Source organism: Tigriopus californicus, chromosome 9, assembly GCF_007210705.1.
Source record: "Tigriopus californicus strain San Diego chromosome 9, Tcal_SD_v2.1, whole genome shotgun sequence".
NCBI lineage: Eukaryota > Metazoa > Arthropoda > Copepoda > Harpacticoida > Harpacticidae > Tigriopus > Tigriopus californicus.
This window is the reverse complement of record NC_081448.1, coordinates 602,649-611,179: the sequence shown is the minus strand read 5'-3', so window position 1 is coordinate 611,179 and position 8,531 is coordinate 602,649. Positions and strand designations below refer to the sequence as shown.

The window sequence follows — 8,531 nt, the reverse complement described above, 5'->3', positions numbered from 1 at the left end:
ACGTGCGTTTTGAGAGCACCTTCAAGCCCATGAGAATCCATGCTTGTCCGAACAATCAAGTCCAACTCTCTACTTTCTTGGGCTCCTTCATTGTTCAATTTGCTGCCCTCAAATATTCGTAGGGCTTATGTAAGCGTTGATCCAATAGCAATAACATGAGATAACAAGATAACATAAAATTCAATAAAAAGGTGATGAAAATGGAAAAATCATGATATTTCACAAGGGGGGTCCCTGGTGAAAAACTGAAATCCTCTGGAACGCATATTTAAAACTACTCAAAGCAGCTAATAATACGCTGCAGCTAGCAATTGAATATTGGCAAAATAAGTTGCACGTTAGGTTGGGACTCCGCATTCCGCATTTTAGGATTTGTTTAGAATATACAAATCCTTTTTATTAGCACTTTGCGAATACAAAAGAAGGTACAAGCTCATTCATTACGTTTCTTACCCATTATATCCTATGCTTGGTAGATTTATTTGGCTTGAACGCTTTTAAAGTTGTTTTTAAACATACAACTGAGACAGAGCGTTGTGAACAATATATTATAACAAGTCTCTAGACCCTTATAGCACATTAATAAATAGCCTAATATCCGATGCAGCTGACTACTCCTTAAATTGGTCTGGTTGTTGTCCGGTTGTTGTCTTTAGGGTCATGAAAGAGTAAGCGGAAGTCCCATGAGACAAAGTGGAACAGGAAAATTCTACGCAAACCCAGTGATGCGTTGAATCAACCACCGGGTTCAGTGTCGGCAGTTTCGTTTTGATTGCCAATAAAACGTATAATTCCACTGAACCGTGGACTTTGACCACCACATCACCAGGTTCACAAATATGTAAATATTTGTACTTTGCACTTAAACATCCACTTTGAAGCATTGGGCTATTTTTTACAATTACATGCTCGAGAGCTACAACAAAGATGTTTATTATTGCAACATTTTATTCATTTAGGAGAAGAAATGAACCTGGTTACTTAGTATACTCTGAAGAAATTAATTGCGGCTCCGGATGCAAGGGACCTCGACGCTGTAAATCTAATTTGTCTTCCAATGATGGGTTTAAAGCTGTAGTGTCGAATTGGTTCAATAGTGCTTGGCTTTTCCAGATTCTCCACCCGAAGAACATTGGTCCAAGTTACGTTTATTCCAGAATATCGTGATACTGATACTTCGAAGTCAATGACATGTCTGAAAATGAAAAGTGTACGTACTCACCTCACACCTTCAACAAGGGTCATGTTCGAAATGCTCGTTATGATACCTTGCCGCATAATGGTAATTGCGAAATTCCACCCTTGTCATCGTTCGGAGAGCGCCAAAATCCCAGATGAATAGGCTAATTCTCTTGGTTGTAAACCAAAAACAGTAAAATGAATTGCATTCTTCTTTCGAAGCCCGGAGTGAGGAGTAACTGCTTGAATGGGCATCATCATACACGACAGCAGGGTCGGTTTGGTAGGATGGACCTGTGATTTGAGCCTTGAATTAAAATCAGTTGCTTTTTTCAGGGGCTTTTCCATCCGCTACTGGGAATGTAATCCCCAGTACTATTAAAATGAAAACAAGTTGAACGAAGTGTTGTAGACAAATAAAATTAACATTTTAATGAAAAAGCCAATCGAAAATTGATGAATACAAACTTCAGGCAAATTGTTTTCAGATATGGAATGTTCTTTAATCTCTGAAGTAGATTGTTATTTGTCATACAATTCATGATGAAGTCCCTTGATGACGTTTGCTATTAATCATTTCATTTTTGCATCAGCATATGTTGGACACAAAGTCTGCATGCCAATGTGATGGCTTGGAATTGAGCCAGGGTTATTGTTTCTTAAACAAGAGAGAAGTGGGTTGCAAATACAGTTCGTTTCATGAAATCCCTCTCTTATATATTTGATTCTGATCATTGTTTATTTTGTTTAACCAAATGTTTGTGAGTTCCTTCATTATTGCCAAAGCGGTTCGAACCATTTGAAGTTCCTCTCAACGCCGAAAAGTAAGTATTTTTCTGCCCCCTATATCATTTGTAAGAAAAACAGTAGTATTCAACAATACTTGCCCTTGGGGTTCACGACAACGTTCCTGGACCCCTCGGGGTTACTAAACAAGCTGGTACAATTCTCCTGATCGATTTCAGTCACATGAGTGAGGTCTTTAACGACAGAAGGAAGTTGGAAGCTACAAGCACATTCCGCTAGTGTAGTTCGATTTATGGTTGAAGATGTTAGAGTATAACAATAAGTATCGAAACAAACTTGATCACACAAGCCAACAACAAAAAGACTAAAAGTGATGATGCCCACGATTGTGAAAATGACGGCCATTCTTGTCGTAACAATAGTCTCCGAACTTGTGTTTCTATTTCATTTCGTTGCTAAGGGCTTTCAATAGTGTTTGCCAGATATCAAAACTATATCCATGGAGATTGTAATTCGAACCATAGACCTCAAAACCACTGGACGTGTTGTCAAAGTGGAACCATAAAAGAAGTAACATAAAAGAGTAAAAATCGAGTTTGTTGTGGCTTTTACTGCAACTGAATCGGTAATCAGTGGACACAGTGCAACTCCAGCCGATTGAGAAATCAGATATGACAGCCTTACAACCCTTCAGCTGTCACCCATCACCTCTGAAAACGAATCCGCTTGGCTAACTCCTATCGCACTCTCTAGGCCTTGCTTTCTCTATGGTGGAGCCGTCGAGCTATACGATTATTCACTCAAACTGTTCGCGGTGAAACAAGCCAGATTTCTTACTAGTCTATGCTCAAACCATCGGCTATTTCTCGATAGATTTCTTGCCTCCCAGCAATAAGATGTCCAGAGTTTGTTTGGTACTTGAAGAAGACACCCCCTTCTTGGGGATACACGAAGCGATCATGGGGCAAAGCCCGAGCTGGAGATAAACATCTATTTTTTCATCGGCCACAAAACCGCTGAGCCTTCCAATCCAATGCTTATGTAGTCCTTGAGCAATCTGCCGCTTTCTCGGCAATAGATCTTGTGCATTATTCATCGATTAGAAAATTAATTACTTGTTACATGGAGATTGAACAGGGATCCCTAGTTCTTGAAACTTTTATTTGCATTTTATCCAAAACATGTCACTCATAAGCTTCATGAAGGGGAGAAATGTATTAAACCAATGGACTGAAATTAGGAAATGTTAGTTTTGACTAAAAATCTAGATACACAGCATAGCGCGCAATGTTCAAGACTGTGTTAGAAGACGCAAATTTTGTGAGAGAACATGGATTGGGGGCTGTAGGTCTGTTCAGTCCATGGTTGGAATTCCAAAAGTCATGATTACAACAAGGTTCTCGACCAAAATTTAGGCGTACGCCAGTTGAAGAGTTTCTGAAACAACATGAGCTCCCCAGAGCTCCTTTGGGCCGAAAGGTCTTTCATGCATTAACCATAGAGTATTTGGTCAAACTTTGACAAATCAAAGTCATACAGGAAATAAACTCATTCCTACTTTTGTGAAGCGTGGCACAGGCCCTGCTCCAACACGCCATCAGATTTTATGACCATAAGGGCTATAATCGGGACTTTCGGGTGGCCTGAGCATTTTGGGCCAGATATGGTCCTCACTTGTTTAAATTTTGGTCACGAAAAATTTCATAACCGTGATTAAAAAAGAAACAAATTAAATTAGCAGAGGGATTTAATCTGGGTAGACGATGGCTTCATTTTCAAGATGGTTGTGGTCAATCAGAAATCCTCTGGCATCACTCCAAGCGTAGATTATGTTAATGCTCTGTGAGCAGAAGGTGATACAGTTACCTCAAGTAAATACTTGTCTTGAAGGCTTTGAACTCCAACACTACTTTCTTATTTTAAGCCAAACACCTCATTTTTACCCGTGGAATATCCTTCCATGAGTTTTGGAAATCCCGAGGCTTTATCCTGGCCGAATATGCTACTATTTTTTTCGGTTGGTGTGACAATTTCCTGTCTTCTTATTTCCATTCAGGCAACTCATTGGACGTTACAAATTAGGCAACCTCTGGTACCAACAAACAAACGTACCTGCCACAGCAAGTGATGTCAATTTGAGGCTTCAAATAAGTTTTAGCGTGGCTGGTCTTTCCTCATAGCTTTCCACAAACTTGTTTGAACCACCATATGGTATCAGGGTCAATTGTAGTAACAGTGGAGGCTTAACGTGCGTTTGAAAAGCACCTTCAAGCCTTTGAGAATCCATATTTGTCCGAACAATGAAGTCTAACTCTTTTCTTTCTCGGGCTCCTTCATTTTTTTCTTTTTTCTTTCTTTTCCGGACTTCCTCAAGACGAGAAATTTGTTCATTTTACTTAACTTTTTATTTGCATTTACTGATCTGGCTAACCCTTGAATATCAGGTTGATAGCGATTTTTTGTCAAAAAATTTGTCCAACTCTGACTAAAATCCTTCTACTGGATCAATGCTTACGCACCGACTACGAATATGAGAGGGAAGTAAATTAAACAACGTCCGCTATATTCAACCTCATGTACGAAAAGCTTTACCATCCTTCAACTGGATATACTCATTGAACTTTCCATAATACAAAATGACTGCATATCAATCTTTCATGGACAAAACCTACTTAGTATTTATGCCTCCATTATCTACGAGCGGAGTGTTAAATGGCGATGATAAAAAAGAGCGGACCTAAAAGGGAGCTTTGAGTAACACCTAACTTGACATGATGTTTGTCACTAAGGGAATCCTCGACCTTAATCAGCTACTTCTTACCAGAAATGAAACTTCTTAACCAATTGAGAACCTTGACTTGTACCCCAATTACATGGGGCCTGTTAATTAAACGACCATGATCTACCATCAAGGCCTTGGCAAAGTCGAGATAAACTACATCACCTGACTCATGACTAGAGACGGACAAATTTAGCATAAATAATTTCTTTTGATACCATATAATCCACATGAAAACTGGTCAAAATATGCACAAGTGCAAAAGACACTTTAAGGATCAATACATCAAAGGAATTGGCAATGAACACAAAATTAATAACAGTTGGGAAAACCAATCTTAAACCAACAAGATTGGCAAAAAGCAGAAATTTGGAACAGCAACCTTTATATTTATTAAGTACTTATTTCACCAAACCAAAATTCCATTGAATAATTCATAGACCACTGGAATCTGGAAAACAATGATCCTGCCGACAAATTTGTTATGTTGTGATAAGCTTGTGTCCGGATGAGGCGGGACAGGAGCGTGTCTAGACGGGGGTTGTTGGAGGCCATGGAAAACTAAATTTGCTTCAGCAAAAACCCCAAAACATTCAAAGTCAAATAAATCGGCCAATAATATTGGGAAACGACTTATCTCCTCCTTTGAAGATCGGAAAAACATGAGCTAACTTCAGAAAAGAAGGAAACTTGCCCTGATTCGAGATCAGGACCAAGTATCATAACCCTATTCCTAAACCTAATCCCACCCCACCCCCCTTCCTCACCCATTTTACTTCCTCCTTCCCTCTCCTCCTACCCCCCACCCTCTCTCCCAATTCCCTCCTCTTCCTTCAAATACCCAACCCACCCCTATTCCTATAAACACTCTCCTCCCCAATATTCCTTGCCCCACCCCTATTCCAAAAATACGTTCCTATTCAAATGTAGCTGCCCAACCCATTTCCCAAACCCAACCATCTCCATTAGCTTATGCTTTGCCTCCCGTAGAACATGGCTTTGTTGATGAGCAGGATTTGTTACGCTTGGAGAGGATGGTCCAAGACCTTGTGAGCTTGGTCCGTCAAAAGAGAGGCCCGTAAAGGGGCTATATTTGAACGTGCATTGTCTGATTTCTAAAAAGACAGCACAAAAGTTAAGATCTTAGAGAAACTAGCCGTTGAGAGAGAGATTTCACTCATCTATATCTATAACATATCATCTCTATAACAGAAACCTCGCTTTGACCAGGGGTCTTAGATGAAGAACCAACCATAGTTGATTCCAGATCAAGCGCATTCCAGATCAACCCTACATTCAAGGACTAGCTCGGTCTAACAAGTCAAATTCATTGATAGACCAGGTATCATTTAAAGATTCAAAGGTAACAAATAGACAAATTATGACCTTCCATTTTAATAGTGCTGGGGATTCCATTCCCTGTAACGGTTAGAAAGGCCCGTGAAAAAAAAAACAAAAAAAATCATGGGCTGTCTCCGTCTCTGCTCCGTCAAATTCGTTGGTAGTCATGATATTGTATAAAGTTTAAGTGGCGTCAGTTTGGACCTTATTCTATGCATGTACACCTTTTCAGGAGGGTATTTTTCCCATATTATTTTCTGCTTCTTTACCATCTCGCCCCATTTTCATTTTTTACACCCACACCCTACCAATCTCACGGTGCTTGTGAGTGGTTTCCAACAATAATTACACTTGACTTTTTCCCTGAACAATCGACTAGAGTCTTTTTGTACGTACGTTTGAGTTGAATGAGGTAACCTGTCATCATGGGGTTTCGTCATTCCTGAAATTTAGTGCATTCTCAAAAGTGTAATAAGACTGCCAGGACAACTCCCGTCCTTCGGGCAGATTGATCTAGGACTAGAATTGGCGCACTCAAAGTGCAACTTTTCTCTCGTCCTGAAAGATCAGTCACAATCGGTGAGCGAATGCAAAGAGTTATGAATCGACGATGGCCAATGGTCGGCCAAATATGATGTCAGCTCTGTCTTGGGTAAGGACTTCGAAGTGTCACCAAGTGTCCCAATGGATAGTCAACTGCATCCCTTGTTGTGTGTCTCTTTTTTCAATTCTAGTTAATCTTGGTTTTCATAAGCCATCAGTCAACATTTGGATCATGTCTACAGAATTCAAAGACACACACCAGGGTTTTAAGATCGGGAGATAGAATGAAACAATTACAAGTCCAAACGGAAGGACCCACCATTTTGGATTATTACAAAGAGCATCCATTTCTCAGAAGTCGATTTGAGATCGAAAAATTAGAGGCTTCATCCAATCATGAGCATGATATTTACTTCAAACCACAAGTGTATGGAGTAAGAAACCAAGCAACTCATGGCCCCACCCGAGCATCCCCTCTGACAGCCCCTGCCAGTTACCCCGAGGAAGCTCGAGACCCAAAACATACACAAGTCACACCCTATCTACCCACGACTTCAACAAAAAATCAATCAAGTTATGATTTTCTTGAACAAATTGCAACAAAACCTCCTTCGATGAAGAAGCCAAGTTCTCAAAGACCAAGCATAATTTTGAACCGAGGAGTTCGACGGACAAGTGTGAAACCTAGAGCACCAACTTCAAATACTTCTGCCCAAAGGAGTGACATCTCAGTTGCAAATGCCATTGAAAGCTCCATTTCAAACATCATTTATTCACGCTTTCGGGGGAATGCCGCGAATTCCATCGCTCCAAAAAATAAGCTTCTTACCCGTGACAGAACCACCACTTTAAATCCATCGCAGCTTGCCACACCTTCGAATCCTCCTCTATTACTGACACCGACAACGTCACGGCCCACGGTAATTGTCACGCAATTCCCAACTATTCCAAGAAGACCCACCTCACGACCAATTTTAGAAAGGGTACAAACAACAAGGCTGTCAATAAACCCCTTCGTCAACCCCTTTATTACACAGAGAACAAATATTGGAGAGCCTGATATTTCAACAACTGCCATTCAACCTAGATTCACAACCACACGAGTAACTATCGACCAAGTAACCTTTCCCACTCGATCCTCAACTCCGTCATCAGCATCTTCTGTGACTCCCCGAACTCCATCTACAGGGCTTCCAGTGGTACTTGTCACAGATCAACCAATAACATTTCCGCCACCAGTTGTCACCACGCCGTCCACTACTCAAGATCCTTCAGTGTTAACTACCCAATCAATTATATCTCCTCCAATTGTTGTTGCCACCACACCTACTCCAACCACAACAACCCAAATTCCTATTGCCACAACCGCCCAATCCATTGTACCGCCTCCAATTGTTGTAGTCACCACACCTACAACAACTGCTGTAGTTCCTTTGGTCATAACCTCACAGTCAACAACCATACCCCTCGTTGTCACCTTGCCGCCGCAGTCAACAACGGTCCAAGTTCCAGTGGCTCCAATCATCCAAGCTACTGCACCACCAACACCCGTAGGCACCACTCCACAAACCACAGTGCCACCGCCCACGACAACCACCACAAGAACAACTACAACCCCAGACATTCTTCTGGAACTATCTCAAAACTTGTGCCTTGTCCCAATCAGGACTTGCGATCAATCCATTACACTCCGACGTTTGACGTATGACAGAGCCCTGGAGATTGCCCAAAATGAAGAATACCTAGATGAAATCGACTTTGACGTGGTTCGTTTACGACGATTCAAAAGGCAGACTGCTAGCCTCTCAATGAATATGAGTGACATGAACATGTTGACTTTTGGGGCTGGTACAGCGGGTTTGATTGGTTTAGTCGGACTGGCTAGCTTTGCATTGACTCCCGGGGTTCCACCTCCACCACCACCACCGCCGCCACCACCACC

The 8,531-nt window shown here is 41.2% G+C and overlaps 1 long non-coding RNA gene across 1 annotated transcript; it reads right to left on the bottom strand.

The window, feature by feature from the left end:
- Positions 1–930: 930 nt before the first annotated feature.
- Positions 931–1,473, bottom strand: LOC131886563 (uncharacterized). The gene is made up of 2 exons (XR_009373935.1): positions 1,269–1,473; positions 931–1,195 (listed from the first exon to the last, which is right to left on the bottom strand). It is a non-coding gene; the product is annotated as an uncharacterized LOC131886563 (long non-coding RNA).
- Positions 1,474–8,531: the final 7,058 nt, after the last annotated feature.